General features: G+C 36.4%; 1 protein-coding gene across 3 annotated transcripts in view; it reads left to right on the forward strand.

Annotated features, from left to right (window-relative positions):
- The first annotated feature begins 7,382 nt into the window (after positions 1 to 7,382).
- Positions 7,383 to 23,594, forward strand: part of LOC111047608 — a 317,339-nt gene continuing 301,127 nt past the window's right edge. For 2 of the 3 annotated variants that reach the window (XM_039433757.1, XM_039433756.1), the window contains exon 1: positions 7,383 to 7,561. The gene's annotated coding sequence lies outside the window, so the exon portion shown is untranslated. The remainder of the gene's footprint in view (positions 7,562 to 23,594) is intronic. The other variant, XM_039433760.1, reaches the window with a different exon arrangement.

Raw genomic sequence — 23,594 nt, forward strand, 5'->3', positions numbered from 1 at the left:
CAATCAGAATTTTTTTTCCAAAAACGCTTTATATTTGGTTCTCATGACGTTTACCTCACTATACTTGAATGCCGATGAAGGCTTGTCTTTCTCCACCGACATTCTAACGTGAACCTCACTATAGTTGAATGTATCATACTAGTAGTTCTGTGAACAGTAGTCCTCGCGCAGTTATAAACTGCAGCCTCCTCTTATACTGTCCATCAGAGTAAATGTATGAATGTATCATACTAGTAGCTCTGTGAACAGTAGACCTCGCGCAGTTATAAACCACAGCCTCCTCTTATACTGTCCATCAGAGTAAATCATATCTGTATGTCGTGTCGGCGAGATATCGGTGTGAAAACGGCTAATGGCTGTTCGGGTTGGTATATCAAAAATGCTAATATCAAAAGCTAATCTCCTTCAAGACATACTGGCAACAGGACAGCCCGAGTTCAAAGAAGAAAAAGTTCGAGAGACAATACTATGTTATTTTATTTATTAATTGCATGCGTTATTGCACGCAATCAATAGTTCATTAAATAGTGCATAAAAATTGCATGCAATCAATAGTCTACACAGCAGCTGATTTTTTACCAAGTGATATTGAATAGCATGCGTCATGGCATGCAATTTATAATCCACTCGACTGCTGATCTATGATGAATAATTCTATAGTCTGATTTTTACTCTAATATTGGCGTTTGAAGAAGGCGCCTTTTATATTATCCTTGAAATGCAAAATTTCCAAAAACCTTGTAAATACGTCGACGTGCAATTTAAACCATCGACTTGAATCTTAGACCTCACTTCGCTCGGTCAATTATAGCACAACACTTTTTAGGGCAACCTCTAACCATAGCCCAAATATAACCAAATCTGAGAGATTTGCATTTTTCATGAAATCCATGATTTTTGAATGATTAAACATCATGGATTCTATGAATCATAAAATCTTTCCTCTATAGAAGGTAGAGAATCGGCAACGTTGATCTCCCATCTTTCTCCACTGCCATTGTATCTTGGACCTCACTACATAGAAATATGTGAGGAACACGTTTGAGGTACCCATTGCACTGAATGAGGTTTTGGAGCGTGTTCCGTGAGGTACAGTCCTCACCAAGATATGCAACCTCACCGTCACTCCTCACCCCCCTCAGTCGGGTCGATGTTGCTGCAGTGAGTGAGTGAGAAAGAGAAGGAGTGAGTAAGAGAGTGTGGGAGAGGTATCAGCATTTTCAAACGGTCTATACGTAGGCGCCAGCGGGGAATGACTCCTGCCGGCGCTAGCTGAAAACAGCACGAATGTGAGCGACTGTCATAATAAATATTCAACTTGGCTTTATTGCGTTGTTCAAGTTTTGAGTCTGTTTCCTTGTCGTTTATTTCTACAAGAGGAGAGTATGGTTCAAAACTTAGTGGAGCGGCGAAGATAGAGTGTATCAGAGAAGGTAGATGAGAGTGTTGATTGATAATAAGTAATATTCATGTACGTATTCAAATGTGTCAGGATAATTGACCGAGCGCAGTGAGGTCTATGTTTTAACTAGGATTTGCTTTTGTCTGTCTGTATTTAACGCGATTACGGCCAAACACGTTGATAGAATTCGATGAGATTTGGCAGGAATATTCCTTTTTCAACTGCAGGTCGATGTATACACAAGGTTTTTTGAAATTTTGCATTTTTAGGATAATGTGGAAAGAAAAGGAATTCCTCTATACTCCGATATCACTATATATATCATCTACTTTGAAGATAGGATTAATCAGACCATAGAATTATTCATAATCAATCAGCTGACAAGTGGATTACACAGATGTTCTGGAGAAGCCGTGTCTATTTCTGTAAGGTCTATAGTTTCAACCAAAGTCCTTAAAGAGTTGCATCTTTAAGGACTTTGGTTTGAATATTTTTTTTCGCAGTCATGATATTATGCGTGCCCATCAGTCTCAATATTTTCACATATGAAAAAATATTAATAGGTGATTGGAAATAAAATGAAAAATGATTAAATGAACTAAATAATGCTGAAGAAATTATAATATTTTTACTTTCCTTGCCCTATTACCATAGGTAAGGAAAGTATTGCTTTCCGAAAAAAATTAAGGTACCCAAATTTCTAAATTTCTATACGTTTCAAGGTCCCCTGAGTCCAAAAAACTGGTTTTTGGGTATTGGTCTGTATGTGTGTGTGTGTGTGTGTGTGTGTGTGTGTGTGTGTGTGTGTGTGTGTGTGTGTGTGTGTGTGTGTGTTTGTGTGTGTGTGTATGAGTTAATTAACGGAATGACTTGAAATTTGGAACTTAAGGTCCTTTCACTATAAGGATCCGACACGAACAATTTCGATCAAATGCAATTCAAGATGGCGGCTAAAATGGCGAAAATGTTGCCAAAAACAGGGTATTTCGTGATTTTCTCGGAAACGGCTCCAATGATTTTGAACAAATTCATACCTAAAATAGTCATCGATAAGCTCTATCAACTGCCACAAGTCTCATATCTGTAAAAATTTCAGGAGCTCCGCCCCATCAATGCAGATAGATTCCCAATTATCAGGCTTCAGATACAATTGAAACAAAAAAATCAAGTGGAGTAGATTGAGCATGAAAATCTCTACAATTAATGTTCAGTAACATTTTCACCTAAAATTGAAAATAAGCTTTAAATTCGGGAAAATGTGATTATTCAATTGCAAATTATTATTGATTCTATTAAATCATTCACTATGGAGAGATAGCAGACCTCATGTGTGTCTCCAGCGTTATTGCCCTGTCACCAGCTGGCTCAAATCTTTGAATAGTAGACTTGAGATGCGCGGGAATACTAGCGTCAGGTGATCAATTTTCATAACGGCAAGGAAAGTTGTGTGAGTGCGCCACACCAGATTTTTTATTGTAAAAATAAATTTTCATCAGATGGAAAGATTATCACGGAAATGGATGAATTATATCATATGAAATACAAATTCAAACGTGAACTAAGTTTGTTAACCTTTCAAACGGGTGACATCAGATACTTGTGGATGAGAAAACTGCGTGAGGTCTACTGTTCACAGAACTACTAGTGTATGACCTATGTTTTCAAATATGTCAGTATAATATGGTGTAGCGGCAAAGGTAAGGTGATGAAAGGAAGAGGAAAATTTTGTTACATACACTAAACACTCAGCTATCTTCTCTGATACACTCCGCAAGATAGGATAACAACTTTGCCGATCCTCTGTCTTTTCAATGCCTTCTATAGACGGTAGCTGATACAGGTTTATTGATGTAATATCAACTTTTCATTCTCGTTAAAAATTATCAAGTATATTTTATTAAACAAGAAATTATATATTAAGTCCTTCATAATTAAAATGAAATATTTTGTTAATCGATTATTAATTCTATACTTTTAAAAGACGATCTGGCAACAGAGCAAAGCGAGAAAGAGATCTGCATTGTTGAATGATAGACAAGGATAGCAATACCATTGCTAATCAAACTCTGCCATTATAACGTGGACGTCACTATTGGCTGGTCACACACCAAACAGTCAAGACAAGATTAGTCACGTTTAGTCATAATACTTCACATTGCTGCTTATGGAGTCATGTCTAATTGCAATGACTAATCAGTGTATGTTGCGTCATTAGCAACAATGTGAAGTATTGTGACTAAATGTGACTAGTCTTGTCTTGACTAATCGGTGTGTGACCAGCCTAAGAATCTTCCTCTATGAATAGAAATAGCTTTCTGAAACCTACATGAAACCCATCAGTCTTAAACCTGAGGTCATATATTTAGTTTCCAACCCCAGCAATAAATATATTGACAGACACCTCCATTTTCTGACACCCACAAACGTATTTCTAGTTTGGTTGTTGCTATATTTGGGAATTGAGGTGCCCGACAAATCGATAGCATTTGAATGTGGTGGGTGAAGTCAATTTCAGAAGGAATGTTGAACACTCATGTCGCAATATTCTCCAATAACACAGAGTTTCGCTCCCTGTAGTAAGGCCCTGTAGACAGAAATGGCAGTATTTGATTGACATTGGTGTTGCTATCCTTGTCTATCATTCGACAAAGTGAATAGCGCTATCCTTTCATAGCTCCGTAATGTTGGTTAAATATAGAACTAGTAGTTCTGTGAACAGTAGACCTCGCGCAGTTATAAACCACAGTCTCCTCTAATTGACCGAGCGAAGTGAGGTCTTAAGATTCAAGTTGACGGTTTGGCATTTCTCTTAATGTTTAAATGTTTTTATGTTGCGCATTTACGGCGAAACGCGGTAATAGATTTTCATGAAATTTGACAGGTATGTTCCTTTTTAAATTGCGCGTCGACGTATATACAAGGTTTTTGGAAATTTTGCATTTCAAGGATAATATAAAAGGAAAAAGGAGCCTCCTTCATACGCCAATATTACCGTAAAAATCAGACTATAGAATTATTCATCATAAATCAGCTGTCTAGTGGACTATAATACTACCCGTTCAAAAACATCGAACATCTTGAAAATTTTATCTTTCCATCAACGTTGTAGACAGTTGCAGCCAGACCTGATAACAGCGCTCACACTCACATTCCGGGACGACACGTCACGGTACGATATAGGACAGAAAACTCTATGTTTATTTAGGATTTTTTCTAGACATTTTTGATTGATAAATTATTTATTAATTTTTGAGAAAACATAACAACAGGTCAATGTAAACTTACTACGTTTCACTACAAGGCAATACAGGGCTCCTTTGTCTATCATTCGACAAAGAAGATTGCGCTATCCTTTTCAAGCTGAGCAACGGTGCCAGATCATTTTTCAACAATTTTATCTTCTTCAAGTACCTTCTCGTTTGCGGAGGTTGGCTATCTATCATCCTGGTAATATACTAACCTTATTCACCGCCGCTCTAAATAATAAAATGTCATCTGTTGAGTAATTAAATGGTTCCCTCAACAATATTTTTTATAAATATAATGAATTTAAAAAATATTCAATCTCAATGAAAATCTATCATTTAATCCTTAAAAATGTATTTTCCTGACGGTCAAAATACAGAGTGACACAGAATAACGGGAACTTTTAAAAACGCCATAAAACATTAGTGGGAAGGGCAAAAATGATTTTGTTCAAACTAATGTAAAAATCAAGACTTGCCATTTGCCAATTATTAATAACATCTATCACTTTTTGACAATTAGTTCTTCAAGATGGCTTCCTCCTGCACGAATACACTCTTGAAATCTGTGTTGAGATTCCTGAACGATTGCTGCAACATTTCAGCTGGGATATTGTTAATTTCGCTGCCTGTTATGATTCAACTTCTGTTGTTGGTCAAGTTTTGGAAACGTTTGATTTGAGATAGCTCCACAAACAGAAAATAGCAGGTGGGCAGATCATGGGACCAGGAAACGCAGATGTTGCAGCGGTCAATGAGGAATCGTCAAGACAGATTTCAAGAGTGTATTCGTTCAGGAGGAAGCCATCTTAAAGAAGTAATTGTGAAAAAGTGATAGATGTTATTAATAATTCTCAAATGGCAAGTCTTGAACTTTATTAAGGTTTTAAAGTTTATCAGTTAATTTTAATCTTGAACTTAACATTAGTTTGAATAAAATCATTTTTGCCCTTCCCACTAATGTTTTATGGCGTTTTCAAAAGTTCCCGTTATTCTGTGTCACTCTGTATAGTTTATCATTTCTAAGAGAAGTGAACAGTTAGTATTACATCAGATATACCGGTATCCGCTATCATCTATAGCAGGCAGTGGTAAGGCAGAGAATCGACACCGCTATTCTCCTATCATTCTCCACTGCCATTATAACGTGGACCTCAATCTATGCTGTATGACTCAATTATTCGGCAATAAATAATATTCTGAGAGTTCTCGCCCGGTTCATTATTGTTTGTTAATAGAAGGACTCATAATATTGTGTGCCTTATATGGTGGCTCATAATATTGCATATATGTGTGCCATATGTGGTACATAAATGTGTGCATATTTGGTGCAATATACGTGTGTTGTGTCATGTATGATGTGTGGCTTTATTGGAGCCAATATGAGAGTTTGAATAGAAGCAGTTGTTGAAGTTTTCACAACTTCAATTTCATGGTGTGACGTTCTGTCTGTTTCTTAATTGACCGAGCGAAGTGAGGTCAAGATTCAAGTCGACGGTTTGGCATTTATCTTAATGTTTAAATGTTTATATGTTGCGCATTTACGGCCAAACGCGGTAATAGATTTTCATGAAATTTGACAGGTATGTTCCTTTTTTAATTGCGCGTCGACGTACATACAAGGTTTTTGGAAATTTTGCATTTCAAGGATAATATAAAAGGAAAAAGGAGCCTCCTTCTTACGCCAATATTAGAGTAAAAATCAGTCTATAGAATAAATTAACCATCATAAATCAGCTGACAAGTGATTACACAGATGTGTGGAGAAGCCAGTCTATTGCTGTATTTCCATAAGGTCTATAGTTTCAATCAGGTACTTGTGGATGAGAATACTGCGTGAGGTCTACTGTTCACAGAACTACTAGTAGTACAGATGACGAGCTTTAACATTTTGTAAAATGTCTGACGAATGAAGAATCTTGAATCTACATAATAAATGTAATATCATAATTATATTTTTATGTTTTACTCTACAGTGAGACACACTTTAAACCGTCAGAATTTGACTCCGCAAGAGAAATCCTTGAATTATAGTATTTCAAGCTGAGGATGATGCCCACATGGGCTCTAGGCTTGTGCGTGGGTAATGAGACAGATGATGATAAGAGATGAGTGGACCTACAGCTTTAGGTGGGTTACGAACCACCGGGGAAGCGATTTTTGAATGGTATTTCGAAGAGTTCAGTGCGTTCAGTGGTCACCCTTACAACGGGAGTAGCAGGTGCATGGCGCTTAACTTATCTTATAACCACGACACCAATCAATGAGTAGAGAGTCTGTTCATAGGCTGAATTCTCAATTTTAATGATTTTCTGTCACGAAAAAAAATAGGAACCAACAATTTTGTGTTTTTGAAATAAATCTGAGCAAGGGTGGGGGAAGCAAGCGGAGGAGCGGTTTCAGGCTATGCACTACATGTGTACTAACATACTGCAAAAATTCAGTTTCCCCTAATTTGTAGGGCATTTTTTATTTCTTATTGACTGGCCTATGATAGATAGATAGATATGGGTGCGAATAGTCTAATCAGAACTCTTGGGAATCAAATTTTCACTGTACCGGTCTCTTCCACTGATACTGATACGTGCAAATCTTTCTCTAGCCCTTTGTCCAAAACCACGACATTTCAAACTTCGCGGATTTCCCCGCGGGGGTGCGCTGACGCAGCTGCTCCGATTCGTGCTACCTTTAGTCAAAATGCAGGTGAGCGTGTCACCTCCTGTTGGCATGCTGAACCACTGAACCAGTCGAGCCGCGCAGTCTGTTGGGGTTGGTGACTTGGTGTCAACACCAAATTGGTGTCTGTCAGACGGTGTTCAGAAAGATACTGGGGCATTTATGGCTGGACGAATTTAGCAGTAGCACTCAAAGTGAGTGGCCACATATCTACCGAGGGCCTACACTCTCATTTCAAGTAAGTGGACTTGCAATTTTGTTTGATATTTAAGATTATTTGATTTGGTTTGCATCAGAACTCAAATTTTTTGTAACCAACAATACTTCTAATCTGTAAATCGGTATTATATTATTTTGATTTGACTTAGGTAACGACGCTTTCATTTCTAGTAAGATCATGATCTGCACATTTCTCTGCAAAAACCTGGAAATTTGGTTGATATTTAAGATCATATTTGATTTGGTATGCATCTGAACTCAAATCTTTGGTAACCTACAAGACGTCTAATCTGTAAATATTTGATTTTGTATAGGTAATTACACTCTCATTTCTCGTAAGATCATGATCTGCACATTTCTCTGCAAAAACCTGGAAATTTGATTGATAGCCTATACAAGATAATTTTATTTGGTATGCGTCAGAACTCGAATCTTTGGTTACCTACAAGACGTATAATCAGTAAATCTGTATGATATTATTTTGATTTGGTTTAGGTAACGATACTCTCATTTCTAGTAAGATTATGATCGGCAAATTTCTCTGCAAAAATCAGGATATTTGGTTGATATTCAAGATAATTTGATTTGGTATGCATCAGAGCTCAAATCTTTGGTATCCTAAAAGACGTCTATTCTGTAAAATATTTTATTTTGACTAGGTAACGACACTCTCATTTCTAGTAAGATTATGATCGGTAAATTCTCTGCAAAAATCTGGAAATTTGCTTGATATTCAAGATAATTTGATTTGGTATGCATCAGAGCTCAAATCTTTGGTAACCTACAAGACGTCTAATCTCTAAATCTGTATTATATTATTTTCATTTGGTTCAGGTAACAACACTCTCATTTCTAGTAAGATTTTGTGCGATTTGGTTAATAATTAAGATTCTTTGACTGGGTACCTATGAATCAAAACTGTTCCGACAAATTGGCTAGGCGCACACCAGTTAGTGAAGACAAGACAAGACATGATCAGACACGTTCATTCACAATACTCCACATAGTTGCTTATGAAGGCATGTCTCTAATTGCAATGACTGATCAGTGTGAGTTGCGTCATAAGCAGCAATGTGGAGTATTGTGACTAAACATGTCTGATCATGTCTTGTCTTGACTAAGGCTGGGCACACACCGATTATTCAAGACAAGACTAGTCATGTTTAGTCACAATACTTCACATAGTTGCTTATGAAGACATGTCTAGGCCAATTGCAATGACTAATCAGTGTGAGTTGCGACATAAGCAGCAATGTGAAGTATTGTGACTAAACGTGTCTGATCATGTCTTGTCTTGTCTTCACTAACTGGTGTGCGCCTAGCCTAAACAGTTACTATCATTCGTAACCTACAATGAGTTCAAGGAGGGTTTCCGTTTGTGCGTATTCGCGTTCGGCTGCGTAAGCGATTAGTAAAATAGCAACTTTCCCAAAAAATAAATCGTATCTATTTGTATCGAATTTACTCAGTTGATATCGTAAGTCGTTTCATTCAATATAAAATTGATTTTAATACTAAATATGCTATCAACTGAATGGATATGATAGAAATAGAATCTGTCTATTGTTTTGGATATAGTTGCTATTTTGACTTAAAGCTTACGCAGCCGAACGCGGATCCGCACAAACGAAAATCCACCTTAAGATATTTGGTTTGCTACACTAAAATCTTGTGTGGAAGCTAACACACTCTTGTTATTTCAAGTAAGAGAATGAACAGTTTAGGTTTATAATTGAGATTTGATTGGTTGGGTATGCATTAAAACTCAAAACAGTAGACCAACGATCTTTGGTTACGGTACTTTCAATATGAGTCTAGTTTGTGAGATATTTGATTTGGTATGCCAGAATCTTGTAGAAAAGACAATAGCACACTCTCATTATTTCATGTTAGCGCGTTTGGAGTTTTGGTTGATAATTATTGTGATTAGTTAATTGGATATGCGTCAAACAAGTAGGCTTCGTCTATCTTTGGTAGCCTGCAATAAGTTTAATCTGTAAGGTATTTGATTTGGTATGCCAGAATCTTGTGATAAAGCCAATACTACACTCTCATTTCAAGTAAGAGCAATTATGATTTCAGTTAATAATTAGGATAGTTTGATTGGGTATGCAACAAAGCAATAGACTACTATTTTATATTATTTTGGTTCTAACATGAGTTAAATCTGTAGGACATTTGATTTGGTATAGACTCTCTTATTTCAAGTGAGAGCATTTGGAATAATTCGGTTCATAATGAAGATGATTTGATTGGGTATGCATCAAAACAGTAGGCTATTAAAACGATAGAGAAACATGGCATAAGTATAGAGAAACAATAGCATAAGTAGATACCCTATGATATAGGGTGTTTATTTCGCAACTTTTACTGTTATCTCAAGCCGATAGTCCACGTAGTTCGTTCCCATGAGGATTTATGACACTGGTAGTCTCTCATATTGTGCCGTTCATACACTTTCACCCCAACAAAACAGTAAAAATCGACAGTAATCGGCTTGATTTAACAGTAAAAGTTGCGACATAAATACCCTATACCATGGGATATCTACTTACGCTATTGTTTCTCTAAGCTAAAACTTATCTTACGTATAAAACTTTGTAAGACTTCGCTTACTTTTCTTCATTAAAACATACCCTTAGCCAAGGATTTAAAATGACGTTCTCAACCTAGAACAGGTGGATAAAATTGTCATAAACCTTCAGAAAACAAATTAAAATACTTATGTCTCTCTGAGTAGGCAAATAATGTCCAAAAACATTCCCATAACAGATCCTTTCATCTCTGTTTATTGTCAAAATTGACGTCAGTTTATCCATTTATTTTCGAAATTCTTTGTTTTAATATCCCAGACTGGAGACTGATACGAGTCAAATGTCTTTCTGAAATGATAATGCTGCTGTTGATGATGATGTGGCAACTCATCGTCTCTTGAAAGAGGCGCCAATTTCAAAGTGTTCTCTTTTAGTGGAAAGATAAAAAGCGAAAAAGGATGAATTTAGTGGAATGGGAGATGAGACGCCTAGCTTTGTTTCGGGATGCGGCGCAAGAAAAACATGCAAAATAACTTGCAAAAGGGTGAATGAGTACTTTTCTTCACTATAAAAAGACAAAGAAAGTCTTTGTCTGTTATCTTCTGTATTACGGAGAAAATTACAGGGCGAGTCTTATCAGTCTGTAAATGACAACAGCCCCTATATTACGGGTAGCTTTGTTATACGTTCTTCATGGATAACAGGTGGATGATATTCGAGATGTCATAATATTCTTCAGGGAATAAACGGAAATACTTGAGTCTTCTGAAATATCTTCATAATGAAACATGATTATTATCACTCATCTATTTTCATAGATTAAGGAGTAGTTGACGAGGTTTCAGAATATTTTTCTAATTTCCAGCAAATAATATGATGATTATGAATCATATAAAAATGATTATGTATCCTCTCACAATAAACTCTACACTTAATTATTATAATCTAAGGGCCACTGCTAATGTAACCTATAACACTAATATTGAATGTATAAGGAGGCAGTTAATTTACATAGGTACTAAAATAATAAACCTCATACCAAATCACTTTCTCATGGACAATAAGACCAGCGGAAAAATCAAACTGGATATAAAAAACTGGACATACAGTAATTTCTTCTTCCATTTAGATATATGACTCGAGATTTCTGCTCCAGCATTGTTTTTTCATTTTTCAGTGGACTCGCTTACCTTTATTTTGAGTACCTATTCCTCTGTTTTCTTCCTTCCCCCCATTTCTCCCTTACCTTTTTCCCTCATTTCTTCTCTTCTCTTCTTTGCCTGCCTATCACATGGGAAACCATAGTTGGCTAGGTATCTTCCTCTCTTTTTTTCTCTTCTCCAACACACCCAACCACAAAGCCCATGGTTTTTTATATTTGTAACATTTTATTGTGTTTTATTTGTTTCATAATTCTTTGTAATTTTGTTTTGTCTTGTTTTGTGTGTTTTCAATAAATTGAATAGAATGAATGAATGATGATTATGTATCTACTGAATATTTCAGTTATCATTGAATTAATGATTTGAAGTATTTCAAGTGATTCTGTATTTTTGTATTTTGGCAAAATAAAGATTTTGAATTCAAAAAATAAATAAATAAAAAATAATCATCTATATTATAATAAAGGAAAGAACTGACTTATTTATACATGTAGGGGATAGGAAATTCAGTAGTAGTACTTAACTACAGTACTTATCCTTCAATAGTTTTTCACAATGTATAAAATAATAATAGTAATATAATATGGAATAATAATGATGATAATAGAATTACAGTAGTGCTAAATACTCGTAATTATAAATTATTGTAACAGTAATAATGTCCTTTGGCACCTTCTGTGGAGAAAAAAATGCTTGTTTGATGTGTTTATTAAGAATTGAAGTAGCCAAAAATCCACCATGAGATCAGTTAGCCTGAGAGTACATTTTAATATTTGAGATAGGTCACATATTACATTTTAATATATGAAGAAATCGGTGGAGGACTATTACTTGGTGATGGGCTACCGTGAGGCTACTGCGCATGCGCTACCGATGGCGTTGTTCTGGAGTTCCTTTTCCATGTTATTGGATTGGCCACGTCAGACCGAGCTCACTACCGCTAGCGGTACTCCCACTAGTAGACGTTTCAAAAGTTCGCCTGGCTCGTAAAGTGAAACTACCGCCGAGGTACTACCTCCGCGGTAGCGAGCTCGGTGTGACCTGCACAACTTAATAACATGGAAGGCGAGTTTTTTGACTTCGCTACCGCTGCGGATGCGAGCTCGGTGTGACCTGCCCTTAACTCACTCAACTTACTTTAACCTGGACCCAACACTCTTCCAGGTAGGTTGAGGTCAGAGAGAATAAAATATTCTAGTATAGAATATTCTATACTAGAGAGTATATTCTAGTATATTCTATATCTAGATATTCTATACAGAGAGTCCCACTAAAGCAGAGTCCACACTGAACAAATGTTCGACATACATGTTCGGCAAACATGTTTGTTGAGGAGTTCAGGGACAGAAATTTTTAAAAGTTTGGACAATCATTGTTTGTCAAACAAAAAAATCTGGTGTGGCGCACTCACACAACTTTCCTTGCCGTTATGAAAATTGATCACCTGACGCTAGTGTTCCCGCGCATCTCAAGTCTACTATTCAAATATTTGAGCCAGCTGGTGACAGGGCAATAACGCTGGAGACACACATGAGGTCTGCTATCTTCATAGTGGATGATTTAATAGAATCAACAATAATTTGCAATTGAATAATCACATTTTCTCAAATTTAAAGCTTATTTTCAATTTTAGGTGAAAATGTTACTGAACATTAATTGTAGAGATTTTCATGCTCATCTAGTCCACTTGATTTTTTGTTTCAATTGTATCTGAAGCCTGATAATTGGGATTCTATCTGCATTGATGGGGCGGAGCTCCTTAAATTTTTACAGATATGAGACTTGTGGCAGTTGATAGAGCTTATCGATGGCTATTTTAGGTATGAATTTGATCAAAATCGTTGGAGCCGTTTCCGAGAAAATCACGAAAAACCCTTTTTTTGACAACATTTTCGCCATTTTAGCCGCCATCTTGGATTGCATTTGATCGAAATTGTTCGTGTCGGATCCTTATAGTGAAAGGACCTTAAGTTCCAAGTTTCAAGTCATTCCGTTAATTGGGTGATGAGATATCTTGTACACAGACGCACATACACTCATATACACACACACACACACACACACACACACACACACACACACACACACACACACACACACACACACACACACACACACACATACAGACCAATACCCAAAAACCAGTTTTTTGGACTCAGGGGACCTTGAAACGTATAGAAATTTAGAAATTGGGGTACCTTAATTTTTTTCGGAAAGCAATACTTTCCTTACCTATGGTAATAGGGCAAGGAAAGTAAAAATTACTGTTTTTCCAAACATTTTCAGTGTTGACAGCTGTGAAACATGAAACGTGTTCTCCCCACTTACAAATATTTTGTTTGGTGACGCGTCCACACTGGCAACGGGCAAACATTGTTTGTCAAACATAATAAAATTTGCCAAAACTTTTTCAACAAACATTTTTGTCGAACATTTGTTCAGTGTGGACACGGCGTGTAACGACTCCGTTGTAACAGCCGGAGATTCTACATTGAATTTGCAACAAAAATGTCAAGTAACATTTTCTTATATTGACCTTAGTTTTCGAGTTATATTGATTTTTCTATATTTTTGAAAAACGTCAATAACTAGGAAACTATCACTCAAGATCCAATTCCAAGGATAAAGTTGAAAAGAAAAAGAAATTCCCACTGAGATTCATATAATTTGTTCCTTTTCTGGTTTTTCTTTATTTTTGAAAAACGTCAATAACTAGGAAACTATCACTCAAGATTCAATTCCAAGGATAAAGTTGAAAAGAAAAAGAAAAATTCCCACTGAGATTCATATAATTTGTTCCTTTGTTTGACGTTTTTGAACTCTCCATGAGCGCTCAAATTGGAGAAAGTTCGACGAGTTCAAAGACAAATTGGAACAGTTTGAGCTCTCATGACAAGTTCAAAAACTTCAAACAATATAGGACTATCGGCCTCAATTAAGAGAGAAATTTGAAACATAAACGTTCTATATCATGAGATATTTTATTATGCTACCTTTTCTCTACAGTATCGCCATTAAAGATACAATATCAACACAAAATGATAGAGTATCACCTTACATGATACAGTATCAACAGAAAAGGATACAGTATCGACACAAAATGATACTGTATCAACTCAGATGATACAGCATAGATACAAAACTTCAAAACGTTGAATGAATTCTACAAACCATGATTTACCTTCCAAGGGATATCTTCTTATGCTATCTTTTCTCTACAGTATCGCCATTAAAGATACAATATCAACACAAAATGATAGAGTATCACCTTACATGATACAGTATCAACAGAAAATGATACAGTGTCGACACAAAATGAAACTGTATCACCTCAGATGATACAGCACAGATACAAAACTTCCAAACTTTGAATGAATTCTACAAACCATGATTTACCTTCCAAGGGATATCTTCTTATGCTATCTTGTCTCTACAGTATCGTCATGAAAGATACAATATCAACACAAAATGATATAGTATCTCCTCACATCATACAGAATGGTACAGTATTCACACAAAATGATACTGTATCACCTCAGATGATACAGCACAGATACAAAACTTCCAAACTTTTAATGGATTCTACAAACCATGGGCTACCTTCTCAAAGGATATTATCTTCTTATGCTATTTTTTTACAGTATCGCCATAAAATATACAATATCAACACAAAATGTTACATTATCACCTCATATGATACAGTATCAACACAATGATACACAACACCATAATTGGATACGAAACTTCCAAACTCTGAATGAATTCTACAAACCATGGGACATTTTCTGAAGCTATATTTTCTCTGAGACACCACCCTCACCAAAAATGGAAACGTTTCAATATTCTATGTGCGAATTATGCATGGAACTCGTCATGCAAATCACAAATGTCAAGAATTCTTAATTATTACAATTGCAACTCCGCTGATAATAAATAACGTGTATGAGCGAATATTATCAGGACATAAACATATTGTGCAACTCGCAAACTGGAATGACTAGAGGTAATTCACCTTGAACATTACCTTCCTAGGGGAACTTCTCCGTGTTAATTGTACCCCGCTAATCTGGCTTGTTCATAGAAAACCCAGTGCACCCCTTGTAGGGGTTTAGAAGGCATGCGTAGAGATAATGCATAATTAAAGCTATTATTTGCTATTCATGCAAGGGGGGTCCTCGAGAGAGTGCTTTGTTTTCTAGCCTTATCTCCCTTAGTTTGCATATTGTTGCATATTTCAAATATGCTGTCCCATTCTCTTTTTACACCTAGGGAATGAAGTCCTAGAGTTTAATAAGATGCGGAAGTCGTTTTGGTCTTAGCTCAGTGGCTTCCTGGATAAGGGAGATAATAAATATTATTGTGTGGTAATGAGGTTTCAATCAATTGCGCCATTTCACCAAACTGCTAGGGGGGGGGAAGGAAACTCTCATACTAAGAGGTATGAGGGGGGCAGGAATACCTTCAAAGGATAGAGGGTCCTGGGTTTTTCCCCATAAATGTTACATTCGAAGATGTTATTATATGCTTCATCTTTCCAGTTTTATACAAATGTGGTTGAAGTATCAATACAAACATATAGATTACTAGCCGTCAGGCTCGCTTCGCTCGCCATATCCGTCTATTTTTTCTCGATAAAGCTGAGAAAGCTAAAGAACTCTGGAAAAACGCAGATTTTAGGTGTATCTTTGGAATTTTTTTCAAATTCGTTCTTAGTGCGCCTCTGAAATAAAATGAAATGAAATTGCTTTATTGTCTCTTCAAAATAGATACATAATCTATAGTAATAGTTGGCCTCTAAAGGGCCAACTGAACAACTGAACATACCTACCAAATCTGAACGTTTTTGGTCCGGTAGATTTTTAGTTCTGCGAGTGAGTGGGTGAGTGAGTGAGTCAGTCAGTCAGTGAGTGAGTGCCATTATTTTCACTTTTATATAATTATATAGATTAGTTATTAAATCATGAAATATTTATTAGAAATATAGGTCTACAGAGAGGCCCTTCAGTAGGACTACACTGGAACAGATTTCTTAAAATAATGGAAAAAGATAAATTTTTCTTTTACAATGATAATTTCAACAGTTTCATTGGGATGATATTCTAATTGGAGGATAACTTCCAGTTAAAAAGCTGAAGAAGCATTAAGCTGTTCCCATAATTCTCACCAACTCTGTACATACATTTTCGATTGTCTGATTGTGCCCTCTCTTTTTCATCTCGTTATACAATGTCATCACAGCGAAACGTTTTGAAAAAAAATTTCTAGGTTGAATCGGCAACGATGTTCTTCTATCTTATTCCACTGTCATTATAACGAGGACCTCACTACACGGGAGAGAACATATAGAATAGCTCTTGAAGAATCAAAAGTGGGAAAAAGGAAATCGAAAGTGGAGGGCAGAAAGAGGAATTGGAGAATAGGTTGGTCACGTGCTAAGAATGCAAGGTGAAACCATAAAAAAGATTTATGAAGGTTTTTCAAATGGAAGGAGATATATAGACCAAACTGGAAGACCTCAAGTTCAGAAGAATAGGGGAAGGAGAAGGAAATAGAGAAGGAGAAGGAGTGATGGAAGGAGAAGGAGAAGAAGAAGAAGAAGGAGTGAGAGAAGGAGAAGGAGAATGAGAAGAAGAATGAGAAGAAGAAGGAGAAGGAGAAGGAGATGGAGAAGGAAAAGGAGAAGGAGAAGGAAAAGGAGAAGGAGAAGGAGAAGGAAAAGGAGAAGGAAAATGAGAAGGAGAAGGAGAAGGAGAAGAAGGAGGAGGAGGAGAAGGAGGAGGAGAAGGAGAAGGAAAATGAGAAGGAGAAGGAGATTGATTGATTGATTGAGAACTTTATTTATGTAGATTACAATATATGCTGGCTTATACACTTATATACAATAGCTTACAATACAGCAAAATTATAATTAGATGAGTTTAAAAAATATAAATCAAGAAAATAATTATTGAGCTGTATATAATATAAAAAAAACAATTTGTAAAAACTATAAATATATATAATATTATTATGCATCCACATAAATTGGCGGAGCTTGGGACATATCAATGTCCATTCTTCGGAAAGAATATTAAAAATATCCTTCCCACTAACTCTCTACCAATGAGAAGGAGAAGGAGAAGGAGAAGGAGAAGGAGGAGGAGGAGGAGGGGATGGAGAAGAAGAAGAGGAAGAAGAAGAAGAAGAAGAAGAAGAAGAAGAAGAAGAAGAAGAAGAAGAAGAAGAAGAAGTTGTAGAAGTAGAAGTTGTAGAAGTAGAAGAAGATGTAGAAAAAACGAGAAGGAGGAGGAGGATGTTGAGGAGGAGGAGGAGGAGAAGGAGAAGGAGGAGGAGAAGGAAAAGGAGAAGGAGAAGAAGAAGAAGGATGAGAAGGAAAAGGAGAAGGAGAAGGAGAAGAAGAAGAAAAAGAAGAAGAAGAAGAAGAAGAAGAAGAAGAAGAAGAAGAAGAAGAAGAAGAAGAAGAAGAAGAAATGAAAAGAAGTTGTAGAAGAAGAAGATGTAGAAAGAACGATAAGTTGGTTGGGCTTCTGAGGAGTGTTCCTTGAATGCAGTTCTGGTGAAGATAGGATAGAGCTTCATGAAATAAGCCAGGATCATGGCGCAAATGGCCAGTTATGTAAAGAAGAAGGTGGATCTCCAGCTCCAGCTCATAGCTCTATGGAAGGCAAAGCTATGAATGGAAAATTGGATGGCATATTCCATGCATTATTATGGTCGACAGGATCAACTCGTTTTGGGCGAGTTCGTATAGTAAGGTGGTCCACGTTATAATGGCAGTGGAGAAAGATAGAATAACAGTGTTGTCGATTCTCTGCCTTGCCACTGCCTTTAAACAGAGTTTAAAGCACTGCTTTTGAAAGAAAACATCTGATACCGGTATATCGGTAGTATCCTACACGGTATATAGAAGAAGACGGTAGGTGTCACGCGCATGTTTGTGCTAAATTTCCGGTGTAGCTGACGTCATTTTATAATATCCAATCATCTGTTTTTAATAAGTAAGTTTCATAAATTGCCAATAGGTGTTAAAAACCTCGGTTGGTGACGATGACGCAATCTAGCTGGCTGGCCACTGCGCACACATTTCATGACCCCTACCGCTTTCATCTAAATACCGTGGTATCCCATACTATTCAACGAGCAACTTCTGTTCATATGTTTAGACTAGCCGTCAGGCTCGCTTCGCTCGCCAGATCCATCTAGCCAAGGGGCTCCGCTCCCTGGACCCCCGTACAAAAACAGGCTCGCTTCGCTCGCCATATCAGTCTAGCGAGGGGGGTCCGCCCCCTGGACCCACGTAAAAAATGAGATCAGCGGGCTCGCTTCGCTCGCCATATCGGGCGATATAATATTCCCAGGAATAGCACTGATTGCAGTAGCAGTGCCCAATCAATTTTTCCGCGATAAATGCATTTCATTCTTCAACTTGGTGCCAACCTAACAAAGTCAACTCAACTTAATGCCAACCTGACAAAATTATTAATTTAGTTACCAGTTAACAACTGTTTCGAAGAGGTTCTCTCTCTAGATTATAGTTCTATATTAACATATGGTATGGACATTTTTCAATTATAATTAAGAGATTGAAATAAGAAGAATATACATACTAAAAGACGAACTTTAAACCCTTAAAAACCACCCTTAGAGTTAAAATATTGCCAAAAGATTTCTTAGTGCGCCTCTAAAGGGCCAACTGAACATACCTACCAAATCTGAACGTTTTTGGTCCGGTAGATTTTTAGTTCTGCGAGTGAGTGAGTTCCATTTCGCTTTTATATATATATATAGATGTTTGAAGGTTTAGATATTTAGATGCTTGGATGTTTAGATGTTTAGATGTTTATATGTTCGTATTTCACCGGATCTCGAAAACGGTTCTAACGATTCTCACGAAATTAAAAACATAGTAGGTTTATAATATAAAGATTCGATTGTACTAGGTCTCATCACTGAGAAAACTCGCTGAAGAACATTACAAGGATAATTATTATTCATCCTTGGAAAAACATCTGATAATAATCATTTCGTCGTCTGTTGGTGATGGAAGTGAGTGAGCGAGTTCACGTGTGTGGGACTGTGTCAAAATTATGACTCAGCCGTTGAATTTTCGTAATCATTCAATCAGGTACTTAGTGTCGGTTGCAAAAAAGCCGGGTTATTTTCAATCCTGATTAATTCCAGTAATCTTTTTGAAATGGTGTTCTCTGATTTGGTTCACGTGAAGTTAATCAGGATTAAAATTTAACCGGCTTTCGTGCAACTGGGCCTTCGTGAGGGAAATTTTTGCATTCCTCTGGGAATTAATCTCAATTTACTGTTATAAGATGGAACATATCTGTATGAATGTAATTATAATTTCTTCTTTCGTAATACATTTTTTATGCTTCTGTACTCCAGAGCGAAGCTCGGTCCCCTATATTTTATATTTATATCTGGTTATTTATGTTCAACGGATCTCGAAATCGGCTCTAACGATTTTCACGAAATTTGGTACATAGTAGGTTTATGATATAAAAATTCGATTGCACTAGGTCTCATCCTTGGGAAAAATCGCTGAACGACATTAAAAGGATAATTCATCCTTGGCTGAAACAGCTGTGGAAAGTAAAAAAGTGAGTGAGCGAGTGAGTATGTGAAAAATCAAAATATCGCATCCCAGAAATTCATAAGATGACATATAGCCAGCTGTGAAATATAAACATGATCATTTTAGAGAATTGTGTTCTGTTAATCAATAAATAAAAATAACGAGCGAAGCTCGGTGCCCCGATATCCTATTATATTAGACGAGCAATTTATGCATTTATGTATCTGGTTATTTTTATATCTGGCTATTTTTATATCTATAGCCGTGTTTCGGATGGACACGTCAAGCCGTCGGTCCCGGCTGCCTAAAAAGCAGTCGTTAGGTCAAACTCGCTGAACGACATTAAAAGGATAATTCATCCTTGAAAAACAGATGATAATTTCGTCGTCTCTCGATAACAGAAGATGCGTGTGCCTGTGTGGGAGAGAGACAGAATTATTTCCAGCTGTGTAATCATAATCAATCAGCGAGAAATTTTATCTAGCTAGACAATTTAATTGATTTGATCAACATAAACTGATTTGTTGACATGACATGATAATCCTCCTAAACTAGTAGTTCTGTGAACAGTAGACCTCACGCAGTATTCTCATCCACAAGTACCTGATTGAAACCATAGACCTTATGGAAATACAGCAATAGACTGGCTTCTCCACACATCTGTGTAATCACTTGTCAGCTGATTTATGATGAATAATTCTATAGTCCTATTTTTACTCTAATATTGGCGTATGAAGGAGGCTCCTTTTTCCTTTTATATTATCCTTGAAATGCAAAATTTTCAAAAACCTTGTATATACGTCGACGCACAATTAAAAAAGGAACATACCCGTCAAATTTCATGAAAATCTATTACCGCGTTTCGCCGTAAATGCGCAACATATAAACATTCAATTAAACATTTAAACATTAAGAAAAATGCCGAACCGTCGACTTGAATCTTAGACCTCATTTCGCTCGGTCAATAATACTACCCGTTCAAAAAAAAACATCTTGAAAATGTATCTCTCCATCAACATTAATAGACAGTAATTGTCTACTAACTTTGTCTTTCCATAAGCTGAGGCCATGATGCTAGTTTGGAGTTATTGATGGAAAACATTTTTTTCTAAATTTTCTTTTATAATCTGATGATTAAAATTGCAACAAATATTATTGAAAAGAAATTGATTTCTAAAATCATGAAAAGTGAGAAATTAAGGTTGTAGGAAATCAGCATTATGGTAGTCTATTTTGTCAATTTCAACACATCTATTTTTCGACAACACAAAATGTTCTCTGATGGTTTGTTTGGATTGGCGTATCGACGGCAGCCAGACCTGATAACAGCGCTCACACTCACATTCCGGGACGACACGTCACGGTACGATAGAACAGAAAGCTCTATGTTTATTTAGAATTTTTTCTAGACATTTTAAATTGATAAATTATTCATAAATTTTTGAGAAAACATAACAACAGGTCAATGTAACTTACTGAGCGCGAGATCTATTGTTCACAGAACTACTAGTTATTGATGGATACAGCCGATAAATCAACCTAAACAAGATATGTCAGAATCGATCAGTTCAAATTCAACCCAATTCATATTCAATCTAATAAATGTGGTAGAAATGTAGAGTGAGAAAGCTAGAATAAGAGTAGAAACAGAATATAGAGCAACAACGCTGGAATAACAGTTGAAATATAAACATATATATTCAACCAGCCAAAGTTGGAATGGAAATATATATATTCTACTGGCCAGACTTGGGATGAACATATATATATTCAACCACAGAATATGGAGAACAACGCTAGAATAAGAGTTGGCATATAGAAATAATTCAACCTTGAGCAGCTGCATATAAATTCGACTTGATTCACGGACAACGTTTATTTGCAGCTTAATGTCACCGTGCCGTGACTGCTGTACTCCAGACAAATGGCTGCCACAGTAAGGTGGAAATAGGATTTCTCCCAGAAATCTTCCGAGAAAAGTTAAACTAGCACTTCTACCTCAATTCGAAAATGGAAAATTCCCAAAAAAATATAAAAGCATACCGAATTTATGTATGGTAGTATATATTTAAATAGAATAAAAGGTCAAATTGAGGAAAACTCGAGATATATATTCGACACAAGAATAACGTTGAATTTTTACAATTTTTTCATTATTTATTTATTTATAATTAATTATTTATTTAACGTTTATTTTTTACAATTCTATGTGCCGGTTGCACAAAAGTTCAATTTTAACCGTGATTAATCCCACGAGAACCAATCAGAGAAGCTGTCTGATAAAAAAACGCCTTCTCTGATTGGTTCTCGTGGAATTGATCACGGTTAAAATTTAACCGGCCTTTGTGTAAACGGGCCTATATGTGTGAATTGAGATTAGATTATTTATTCTCATGAGTAATAATTATTCCACGTGATTCCTTGTCATAAGTGATGGTTAGTAGATATAGTGTCGATTGTCCAAAAGTCTATTGAATTTGAATTGTGATTAAATGACTCGGGAACCAATCAGAGAAGCTCTCTTTCAAAAGGTCTTGTCTGATTGGTTCTCGTGGTATCTAATCATAATCAAATTTTGATGGTGTTTTGTTCAACCGGGCCGTAGTTTTAGGTCTGTATATTTATTTATAAGTTTGTTTAATTTTAAGGGTGATTAGATGACGGTTGAATGCTACGGGAACCAATCAGAGAAGAGAAAATCAGTCTTCAATTTCAGATTTACAAATAAATCACAGTAAATTTGAATTTGACAGACTTCTATGCAACCGGCCCTATAGGTGTTCACTTCAAAATAAGTTACTGTTCATTATTATAATCAATTTTCCGAAGTTTGAAAGAATTATTCAAAATAGACGCAACTGGTGCAGTCATTTAGATAGAATGCCACCTGGAAGAATTCCCGTTGTAGTCCAAAACTATAGACCTACAGGAAAAAGAGATGTGGGGAGACCAAGAAAGAGATGGGTACCGGAACAGGTTCATTAATAAACCTAATCCCTGAAGTGAAGATGATGATGAATTTTCCGAATCATGCAAGTAAGTTGGATATTATTTTACATTTTTGGACTTTATTTTGGTTGTGGAGACTGAAGAGACAGTTATGATAGCCTAACCTTCTATAAATTCGTCAAGCTACTGCAGACGAGAAAATATATAAGAAGACTAGCCGTCAGGCTCGCTTCGCTCGCCATATCCGTCTAGCCAGGGGGCTCCGCCCCCTGGACCCCCGACTGGATCGTCCAAGAATGAGATCAGCAGGCTCGCTTCGCTCGCCTCATTTGGGCATTTTTATCATATGTTAGGACAATCCAGTCGGGGGTCCAGACTAAACGGCTGGCTAAACGGATATGGCGAGCGAAGCGAGCCTGACTGCTAGTAATATAATATTCCCAGGATTGAAGTAGCAGTGCCCAATCAATTTTTCCGCGATAAATGCATTTAAATCTTCAACTTGGTGCCAACCTAACAAAGTCAACTCAACTTAATGCCAACCTGACAAAATTATTAATTTAGTTGCCAGTTAACAACTGTTTCAAAGATTTACTCTATCTAGATTATAGTTCCATAGTAACATATGATATGGAAATTTCAATTATAATTAATAGATTGGGAGAAGAAGAATATACATGCTAAAAGACGAACTTTAAACCCTTAAAAACAACCCTTAGAGTTAAAATATTGCCAAAAGATTTCTTAGTGCGCCTCTAAAGGGCCAACTGAAAATACCTACCAAATTTGAACGTTTTTGGTCCGGTAGATTTTTAGTTA

Source organism: Nilaparvata lugens, chromosome 8, assembly GCF_014356525.2.
Source record: "Nilaparvata lugens isolate BPH chromosome 8, ASM1435652v1, whole genome shotgun sequence".
NCBI lineage: Eukaryota > Metazoa > Arthropoda > Insecta > Hemiptera > Delphacidae > Nilaparvata > Nilaparvata lugens.